Source organism: Saccostrea cucullata, unplaced genomic scaffold (genome assembly GCF_032062105.1).
Source record: "Saccostrea cucullata isolate Sc308-1 unplaced genomic scaffold, CSIRO_AGI_Scuc_v1 ctg11205, whole genome shotgun sequence".
NCBI lineage: Eukaryota > Metazoa > Mollusca > Bivalvia > Ostreida > Ostreidae > Saccostrea > Saccostrea cuccullata.
In genome coordinates, this window is record NW_026923487.1 from 11893 (window position 1) to 21886 (window position 9994).

Sequence of the window (9994 nt, forward strand, 5' to 3'; positions counted from 1 at the left end):
AAGACAGGTTAATTGACCTATATAAACATTTTTTTCTCAATGCTAGTTATTGAACATAGATTTTCGTGAAACTTTCAGCAATGATGGGAAACTATTTGAACTTCATGCGTTTTTTTTTATTTTGCCGTCGTCACTTCCGGTCGCGAGATACGATAATTTTCTATTTTTGAAGTGTCATTTTGTCCAAGAGTGTTTTCGAAAACGGTTGGAGATTGAGTCTTGAAACTTTCAGGGATGATATATTGTGACTCGTAGATTTGAGAAGAATATAAAATTTTTGTTGCCGTCACGTCCCTTGTCCACCGGAAGTAGTTTAAAAATATGCAAAATTTCATTTTTTCTTTTTTAAATGTTTCTTATGGAGGTAAATAGAGTGTCTCGAATACTATTATATCTACCGGAAGTTATTTTTTCCAGACCGGAAGTAGTCCACAAAATGAGCATTTTTCCTCGAAATTGTCAGGGATAATTTCTTCACAATCAGAGAGGAGTTATAAGTCATTCTAAGTACTTCCGTTCATACCGGAAGTGAATTTTAAGACCGGAAGTTGTTTGAAACTAATAGATTTCACTCTTAAATGTATTCTCACGTATTCTGATTAATCGATATGAAATTTTTATTATTCAAAGTTGTTTTATGATCTTATCAAAATTCAAACGGAAGACCTACTCGTTGCTTGCAACGAGATCTCATCTAGTTTAAATTTTATCATTGCACACTTGCGCATGTGAATGCATGTGCGTAATGACCATTTCATATTGTCTACACAATCTATATATTTTAATATGCTAAATATTAAAGTATTTAATCCAAAAGTATAAAAAAAAAAATTAACGCTCATTCAAGTGTATTTTTGATTTTACCCATTTCACGTGCACGCACGGGCCTACTTGAGCATGGTGACCATACCTTCTTGTAAAAGTCAATTACATCTATCTATTTTCTAAATCCCACCCCGTTTGGTTGAAAACCAAGGGAGTGATAGCTGTTTAAAGTTTCAGCCAATCAGATTGTAGCGCACGTACTTGCACGTGTATGCATGTGCATGGTGACTGAACCTTCTTGTAGAAGTCCATTATATATATCTATGTTTTAAATCCCAACCTGTTTGGTTGAAAACCAAGGGAGTAATAGCTGTTTAAAGTTTCAGCCAATCAGATTGCAGCAGTCGTACACGCACGTGTATGCATGTGCATGGTGACCATACCTTCTTGTAGAAGTCTATTATATATATCTATGTTCCAAATCCCAGAATGTTTGGTTGAAAACCAAGGGAGTTATAGCTATTTAAAATTTCAGCCAATCAGATTGCAGCGCACGTGCATGCACGTGTTTTCATGATAATTGCTGTATATCATGTTGTAGGATATCCTAATGCATGGCTATGTTCAAAATTTTTAAAGGATTTCGTCAAAAAACAAGAAAGATATTGAGACTTTAGTTTCAGCCAATCAGAGCATAGCGCACGTGCATGCGCGTGAGATCTTGCCATATTGACCATGTCATCTTGTTTATACTACTAATATATCCTTACATTATGAGTTTCAAAACATTTCGTCAAAAAATAGAAAAGTTACGGCTGTATACATTATATTGGTCATTTCACGTGTCGCATGTGCGCGCTCTTGCAAGCACGTGCGCGCAAAATGACCTTCGTTCGGCAACTCTACATAACATGCCTACTGACCCTAAAAAGGTTTCACCTAAGTCGGATGTGTAGTTTACAAGATCACTCGTGGACAAAATTTTCCCAGGAAGAAGAAAAATAACTAGTGCTAATTGTAACGGGAACCATTACAGATGTTCCCCAAACGCTCCCCAACTCCCTTTTGGTGCCATATTCCCTGTAAGCCTTATTAAATAAGACAACATCTGTGCATTTTTGACTTTAAACAACGTTTTCCCAAAAGGATACCAATTATATTCAAATTTTAACATTGCACGCGTGCCCATATGAATGCACATGCATAATGGTCATATAATCTTGTCTACACTTTCTATATATTTAAATATACTTTATATTAAAGCATTTAGTCCAAAAGTATTAAAAATCACTCATTCAAGTGTATTTTTAATTTCACTCGTTCCAAATGCACGCACGTGCGTGCACGTGCATGATGACCATACCTTCTTGTTAGAGGCCCTTATATCTATCGATGTTCTAAATCCCATCCTGTTTGGTTGAAAACCAAGGGAATTATAGCCATTTCAAGTTTCAGCCAATCAGATTGCAGCACACGTGCATCCACGTGATTTCAAGAATTTTTTTCTAAGTCATATTGTAGAATATCCTAATGCATGACTATGTTTTAAATTTCAAAGCATTTCATCAAAAATCAAAGGGGATATAGCCATTTAAAGTTTCAACCAATCAGATTGCAGCACACGTGCATGCGCGTGATTTCTTGAAATTTTTTATACATCATATTGCAGGATGTCCTAATGCATGACTTTATTTTAAATTTCAAAGCATTTCGTCAAAAAATAAAGGAGATATAGCCATTTAAAGTTTCAGCCAATCAGATTGCAGCGCACGTGCATGCGCGTGATTTCATGAAATTTTTTCCATATCATGTTGTAGGATATCCTAATTCATGACAATGTTAAAGATTTCAAAGCATTTCGTCGGAAAACAAAAGAGATATTGAGATTTTTGTTTCAGCCAATCAGAGCAAGGCGCACGTGCATGCGCGTGAGTTCGTGCTAATTTGACAGTGTCATATTATTAACACTATTAATATATCCTTATATAATGAGTTTCAAAGCATTTCATCAAAAAATGTAAAAGTTATAGCTATATTAAGTATATCAGTCAATTCACTCATTTCACGCGCACGCACGTGCAGGCGTATGCGCGCAAAATGACCTTCGTTCCGCACACCTACACTACACACCTATTAACCCTAAAAAGGTTTTAGGTCAGTTGGGTGAACAGTTTCTGAGAACACTCGCGGACAAAAAAGTACCGGAGAACAAATAAGAAAAAGAAATAATAATAAGAAACAGAGTAAAAACAATATGTTCCCAAACTCCGTTTGGAGAACATAATAAGAAGAACTAGATACGATCTCGTTGCGAGCAACGAGTGGGTCTTCCGTCCGATTCTTGATGAGATGAAATAAGATTTTGATTGCGATTTTCATTCTAGAAAAATGATTTTCCATAATCTGTCAAAAGACTTAAAAAATCGACTTTTGGCCCCTCACGGCCATTAATACTAGGAATCAGCCCTTTTTTCTTCATATCATCTTAAAGCTCTCGGGATTTTGATCATTTTTCGTTCAACAACTATTCAGAGATTCTTTATCATTTTCGAGTTATTTGCAAAAGAAATATTTAGGGGCCAACCCTTCAAACCCCTAATGGGGACGTTTAGCATAAAATGAAAGGTTGCACATTGTTCAGAACATTTTGTTCAATATTACTTATCAAAATATTTTCCACTTTTGAGATATAAAGCGTCAAAGATTTAGCATTTTGGCCCCTTATGGCCCCTTATTATGTACCATACGACATAAAAATCATAATATATAGCGGTAGGTTGTTGAGATAAACATTTTTGCTTCAGTAATGTATAACAAAATATTGGCTGTTAAAGAATTATCGATTGAAGACTTTTGGCCCCTCTCGGCCCTTAATTTGAGTGTCCAGCCCCTTTTTCTGGATTTTACCTTAAACCTTTCATGATTTTGAACTCTTTTTGTTCAACAACTATTCAGAGATTCTTTTTTAATTTTGAGTTATTTGCATAAGAAATATTTAGGGTCCAGCCCTTCAGCTCCTTAATGGGGATGTTTAGAGAAAAATGAAGGTTGCATATTGTTCAGAACACTATTTTGAATATCTTTTTTCAATATTACTTATCAAAATATTTCTCACATTCGAGATATAAAGCGTCAAAGATTTAGCATTCTGGCCCCTTGTGGCCCCTAATTATATTCCATAGGACATTAAAATCATAATATATATAGTTGTAGATGGTTGAGATAATCATCTTTGCTTCAGTAATGTATCACAAAATATTAACTGTAAAGAGTTATCGATTGAAGACTTTGGCCCCTCTTGGCCCCTAATTTGAGTACCCAGCCCCTTTTTCTTGATTTCATCTTAAAGCTCATAAGATTTTGAACACTTTTTGTTCAACAACTATTCAGAGATTCTTTTTTGTTATCGAGTTATTTGCAAAAGAAATATTTAGGGGCCCACCCTTCAAACCCCTAATGGGGACGTCTAGCATAAAATGAAAGGTTGCATATTGTTCAGAACATAATTTTGAACATCTTTTGTTCAATATCACTTATCAAAATATTTCCCACTTTTGAGATATAAATCGTCAAAGATTTAGCATTCTTGCCCCTTGTGACCCCTAGTTATGTAACATACGACATTACAATTATAATATATAGTTGTAGATTTTTGAGATAAACATTTTTGCTTCAGTAATGTATAACAAAATGTTGACTGTTACAGAGTTATCGAATAAAGACTTTTGGCCCCTCTCGGCCCCTAATGTGATGAGTCAGCACTTTTTTCTTGATATCATATTAAAGATCTTGTCATTCTGAACAAATATTGCTCAGTATGTTTTAACAAAATAATTATACTTTAAAAGATATGATGCAAAATGTCTCAAAATTTCAGTCATGATTTGTGTCCTAAATTTTGACCCCTACCGAGCTTCCATACTAAGCACTTCCGGAAGATTTGAAAGGATAGGTACAAAAACTACAATATGTTGTCTAATAGGCCTGAAAATGACAGCATTCTAGCTTTTGTCGTTTTTGAGTTTTTGTCCGGACAAAATGGTCACTAAAAATTCGATTAAAGGGCGATAACTTCCGACCGGAAGTGATTTTTCGGAAAGTAAAAAAAAAGGTATCAGGTTTGGTTCATGATACATCATTCCTGAAAATTTCAAGTCAATCCATTCAAGCATCTCTGAGAAATCGTCTGCACAAAAATGTGTAAAGAAAAAAATAATAATAATAAATATGATACAAAATGTCTCGAAAATTCACTCTTGATTTGTTTCCTAACTTTCAACCCTTGGCCGTTTCCATACTACACATTTTCGGAAAATTTGGAAACCTTGTTGCAACATGAGAACATGTTCTCTATTATCACGGAAAACTTCAGTGCTCTAGCTTTAACCGTTTTTGAGTTCTATCGCAGACAAAGAGGTCCTCATAATTTTGATTTAAGGGCAATAACTCTCGACCGGAAGTGAATTTCAAAAAAATGAAAAAAACTTATAAGGTTTAGATAAAAATACACCTTTCCTGAAATTTTCAAGTAAATCAGTCGAGCCATCTCCGAGAAATCTTCTGCACAAAAATTGTAAAGAAAAAAAAGGAAGAATAATAATAACTAGAGCAAAGCTCGTTGCAAAGCAACGAGTAGGTCTTCCGTCCTGTTTTGACCGGAAGTGACGTCAACAAAAGAAAGCAATGAGCTAAGTTGTCTCCAGTTACTTAATAATTTCAATTTTGCGTTAAAACCTTAAAAATAAGCTATTTTTGACTACTTCCGGTTTGACCGGAAGTGACGTCGACAGACGGAAAATTAAGTTAAATGCTTCCAGTGACATATGTTACCCAAAAACATGTCAAGAATGGCAAAAATATGCAATTTTTGACTACTTCCGGTTTGACCGGAAGTGACGTCGCCGGACGTATTTTGACGACACCAGTAGATGGAGCTTGATATTTTGAACACATTTGCTTCTTTGACGTATTACAAATTCTCAATACTTTTTGAGATATTAAGAAAAAAAATTCGGCCCCTCTCGGCCCTTTATTGTAGGGGCCAGTCCCTTATCGTTGAAATCCTTTGAAAGATCATCACATTCTCTACAACTTTTGTTCTATATGTCTTAACAAAATATTTGTAGGTGAAAAGATATCAAAGAAAAAGTGTTAGAAATTTTTAAATTATCGACATGCCTTTTTTCGAACCATAGCAAGCGTCGGCGTGCAGCACTTCCGGTGAAAATGAAATACGTATGTCACATCTATATATATTGCTCTATCATTGCTGAAAAACTCAAGTTTCTATCCTAAGCCGTTTTTGAGAAAACTGGCGGACAAACTGACCCCTTGAAAATCACAAAATCGCGAAAATCTCAAAACCGGAAGTGACGTCATCAAAACAAAAAATTATATATCAGCTTTGTTTGATGTTCTATCAGTCCTGAAAGTTTCATGAAAATCGAGCGAGCAGTTTCCGAGAAATCGTGTACACAAAATCGGTAAGAAAAAAAACAATAATAAAATGGTTTAATCCTCCAAATCTATGTTAATTATTGCAAAATAAAGTCATTTTTGACAACTTCCGGTTTGACAGGAAGTACGGTCGACGGACGGAAAATTAAGATTTAAGCTTCCAGTGACATATGATATCCCAAAACCTGTCAAGAACAGGAAAAATATGCAATTTTAGGCTACTTCCGATTTGACCGGAAGTGATGTCGCCGGACACATTTTGACGACTGCATTAGATAAAGCTTGACATTTTGAACAACTTTGCTTCTTTGACGTATTACAAATTCCCAATACTTTTTGAGATATAAAGGAAAAACTTTTGGCCCCTTTTGGCCCTTAATTATAGGGGCCAGCCCTTTATCGTTGATATCTTATGAAAGATTGTGACATTCTCTACAACTTTTGTTCTATATGTCTTTACAAAATGTTAACATGTAAAAAGATATTGCAGAAAAGGTGTGAAAATTTTCTAAATCCTCGATAGGACTTTTTTCGAGCCATAGCGAGCGCCGACGTGCTGCTCTTCCAGAGAAAAAGATAGGTGTATGTCACATCAGCACATGTTGCTCTATCATCGCTGAAAATTTCAAACTTCTATGTTAAGTGCTTTTTGAGAAAACTGCCGGACAAAGTGACCCTCTGAAAATCACTAAATCGCGAAAATCTCAAAACCGGAAGTGACGTCATCAAAACAAAAAATTATATATCAGGTTTGCTTGATGTTCTATCAGTCCTGAAAGTTTCATGAAAATCGATCGAGCCGTTTCCGAGAAATCGCGTGCACAAAATCGGTAAGAAAAAAAAACAATAATAATAAAAATAGTGGAAAAGAAACCTAAGAATAACAAGAAGGTCTTCCGCTGAAGACGGAAGACCTTAATAAAAGTGAAAAAGAAACAATAGAATAATAGAAGGGTCTTCCGCTGAAGACGGAAGACCCTAATAAAAGTGAAAAAGAAACAATAGAATAATAGAAGGTTCTTCCGCTGGAGACGAAAGACCCTAATAATAATAATAAGAAACAGAGTAAAAACAATGTGTTCCCCAACTTCGTTTGGGGAACATAATTATTAACAAGCAAGTTGATGAAACAAGAATATCAACAGTCTCGTTCAAAGTCATCATTTTGTAAATTTTTTGTCGCTACAATGACCTTGTCAGCAAATACAATTTATCATTGAGACAAATGCTGACTGACGTTTTTCATACTTACATGTATTGTTAGTCCATTATTTATACACTGAATTGACGACGGATTTTTCCGTTATTTCCCGATCAAGACAAGGAGCACACGGCGGGTGTGTCTGGTCAGCAGGGGATTCTCACTCCTCCATAGCACCTGATCCCACCTCTGATTTTTCGGAAGTCCATGTTTGCTCGGCTACAATTTTGTATTGTTTTATGGACTTTGATATTGAATACTGTTCGTTATCTCCATATCCTTCATGCAATTTACAGTGTTGATACTGCAAAAGACGACACATCGATGCGGTCTAAACAAGTATTTCATTCTACAGCCAAACATGCATTTGAAGTATTCAGACTTGATACGTGTTTCTGATCTGATAATTTTTTGATGACGTTCGTGATTCATTGGAGAATAATGTCCGCGGCTTTTCTTTGATCTTTGCAATAATCGTGGTAGAACCCGGTAGAAGACATGCATTGCTTATGCAATACTCTCAGAATGCATGTTTTATAATTGTCAATATAAGATGTTATCATACACACAAGTTAAAATATTTATTTCGCAATTTTTTCATGATCTACTTCTTAACATGTATTTCTAAAGAAAACATTAACACCCCAATCTCTGAATTCATCTCATTGTACAATCTTCTGAAAACTATAGGACATTTCACACTATCATCTGCACTATAATAAGTTCTATGTGAGCATTGCACTGTGGCCTTGGATACGGGTACTTTTTGAGAAGAAGTGCATTGAAAGCCTCCCATCCATGATGAAGGCTAAATCCAAGAATAAACTCTACACGTTTCTCGGCGTGAGCAGTGCTAGCTAAGTTTGCCTTGTTGGCAATATAGAATACCCGAACAGGAACCAAATTGTTTCCAAGATCTAGTAAAATGAAACCTCCTAGTTACTCGCTGTTTGGCGCACACACTGTACCTTTACGAATGCGAAGTATTTGACTATATCTTTTCTGAGATTGCGGTCATCTAAGACGACAAATCCCATTAATCGCATACCTGGCTCCAATGTTTTTATTCCTTCTCAATTTTTTTCTTAGCCATTCTCTATGGTATTTTGGCTTCAAATCAAACCTGCTTACCTTTTCCATGTCTTTCTTTAGAATATTTGCTTCGAATAAACACGCACTGCTTCCATTTGTGTTGTTCTTTCCAAACCCAAGAAGACTTGTTAAAACTAGAGGTACTGTGAGCAATGAGCTCACTAAATGATACCCCCGCTTCCCATATGGTTATAATAACAAAGTCCATGTTTTGCTGTGGCCGGGAAACCCAAAATATGTGTCGGATCAAAAAGTAAAATAGAAGGTGCACAGTGGCAATATGTAATAAGATTCTTTGAAAGTTTCATAAAATTTCACTCAGTGGTATAAGAGGATTTGCGGATAAGAGATTGGTACCCCAAAGCGTAACAGACAGACGGACGGACGGACAGCTAGGCGGACGGAGGGACAGACATACCGATTACACTATACCCTCCCACTTTTTAAGCGGGGGGGGTTTTAAATAGGTAAAATTTTGACATAGGAGAAAGTAGTTATTCATGCCACCTACGAACATGTTATACTGTTTCAAGAGAGTAGACTCCATTGAAAAGCCTTTGCCTGATGACAAAGATCCATTCTTTGTAGTCTCTATCTAATAATAATTTGCTCTCGATTAATGAAATGGTTTTTCTAAAGATATTTTCGTATAAATGAACTATTGCAGTGATTTCTTCTCTGTCAATGTTTTCAAGCATCATCAACTTTGTTCCGTGAGAACTGTTACGTTACTTAATGCATGAATGTCGTCGCCTATTGCTAATTCTTCTATATTACATGTAACAGCATGTTTACTGAAAAGATGGTTATGAATGTACTATTACATGCATGGCATTCTGCACAGAATGGTCAATATCATCATAAGTCTAGAAACATTCCATGAGTAAATCGTCTATGCAATAAACTCTTTTCTTAACAAATTTCTTTCGTATGGAATGATTGTCGTCGCCGTAAGAGAGGTAAGCCTTTATTCCTTAAGACTTATCGCGTTCTTTAAATTTCCTCACAATATATGCTTTAGAGGTATATTGTAATTTTCTTATTTAAGTTGTGTAATTATTAGAAGAGGAGCAGAAAAATGATCATTTTAATCCCTTAAACCTAAATACGGAACGCATATAAGCAGACATACTTTGAACAATTCCTTTCATTTTTAGTGATTTACATGTATATGATCAAGCCGAAATAAACTCTTTATAATTACATGTATCAGCCATACATTGTAAAGAAAACACAAAATTTCTCCTTTATTTAAAAAAAAATAACCTAACACTGATACTATTAATAAAACATTATATGTGTGCCGTATTTTTTCTTCTCTAATATCAAACCGAAATCCAGCCCTTTACATGCCAGGCACACACGCTGTATCCCCACTAAAATGAAAAATGACAAAAAATAAAATGAATTCAATTGAAAAGAAAATGTTCAAATAAGTAATCCAAGTTATCTAAACTACAATACACTCACTTCTACCAT

At 35.3% G+C, this 9994-nt stretch overlaps 1 pseudogene; it reads right to left on the reverse strand.

Moving 5' to 3' along the window:
* Nucleotides 1-8027: 8027 nt before the first annotated feature.
* Nucleotides 8028-9666, reverse strand: LOC134264121 (uncharacterized; annotated as a pseudogene).
* Between the last annotated feature and the right edge of the window lie 328 nt (nt 9667-9994).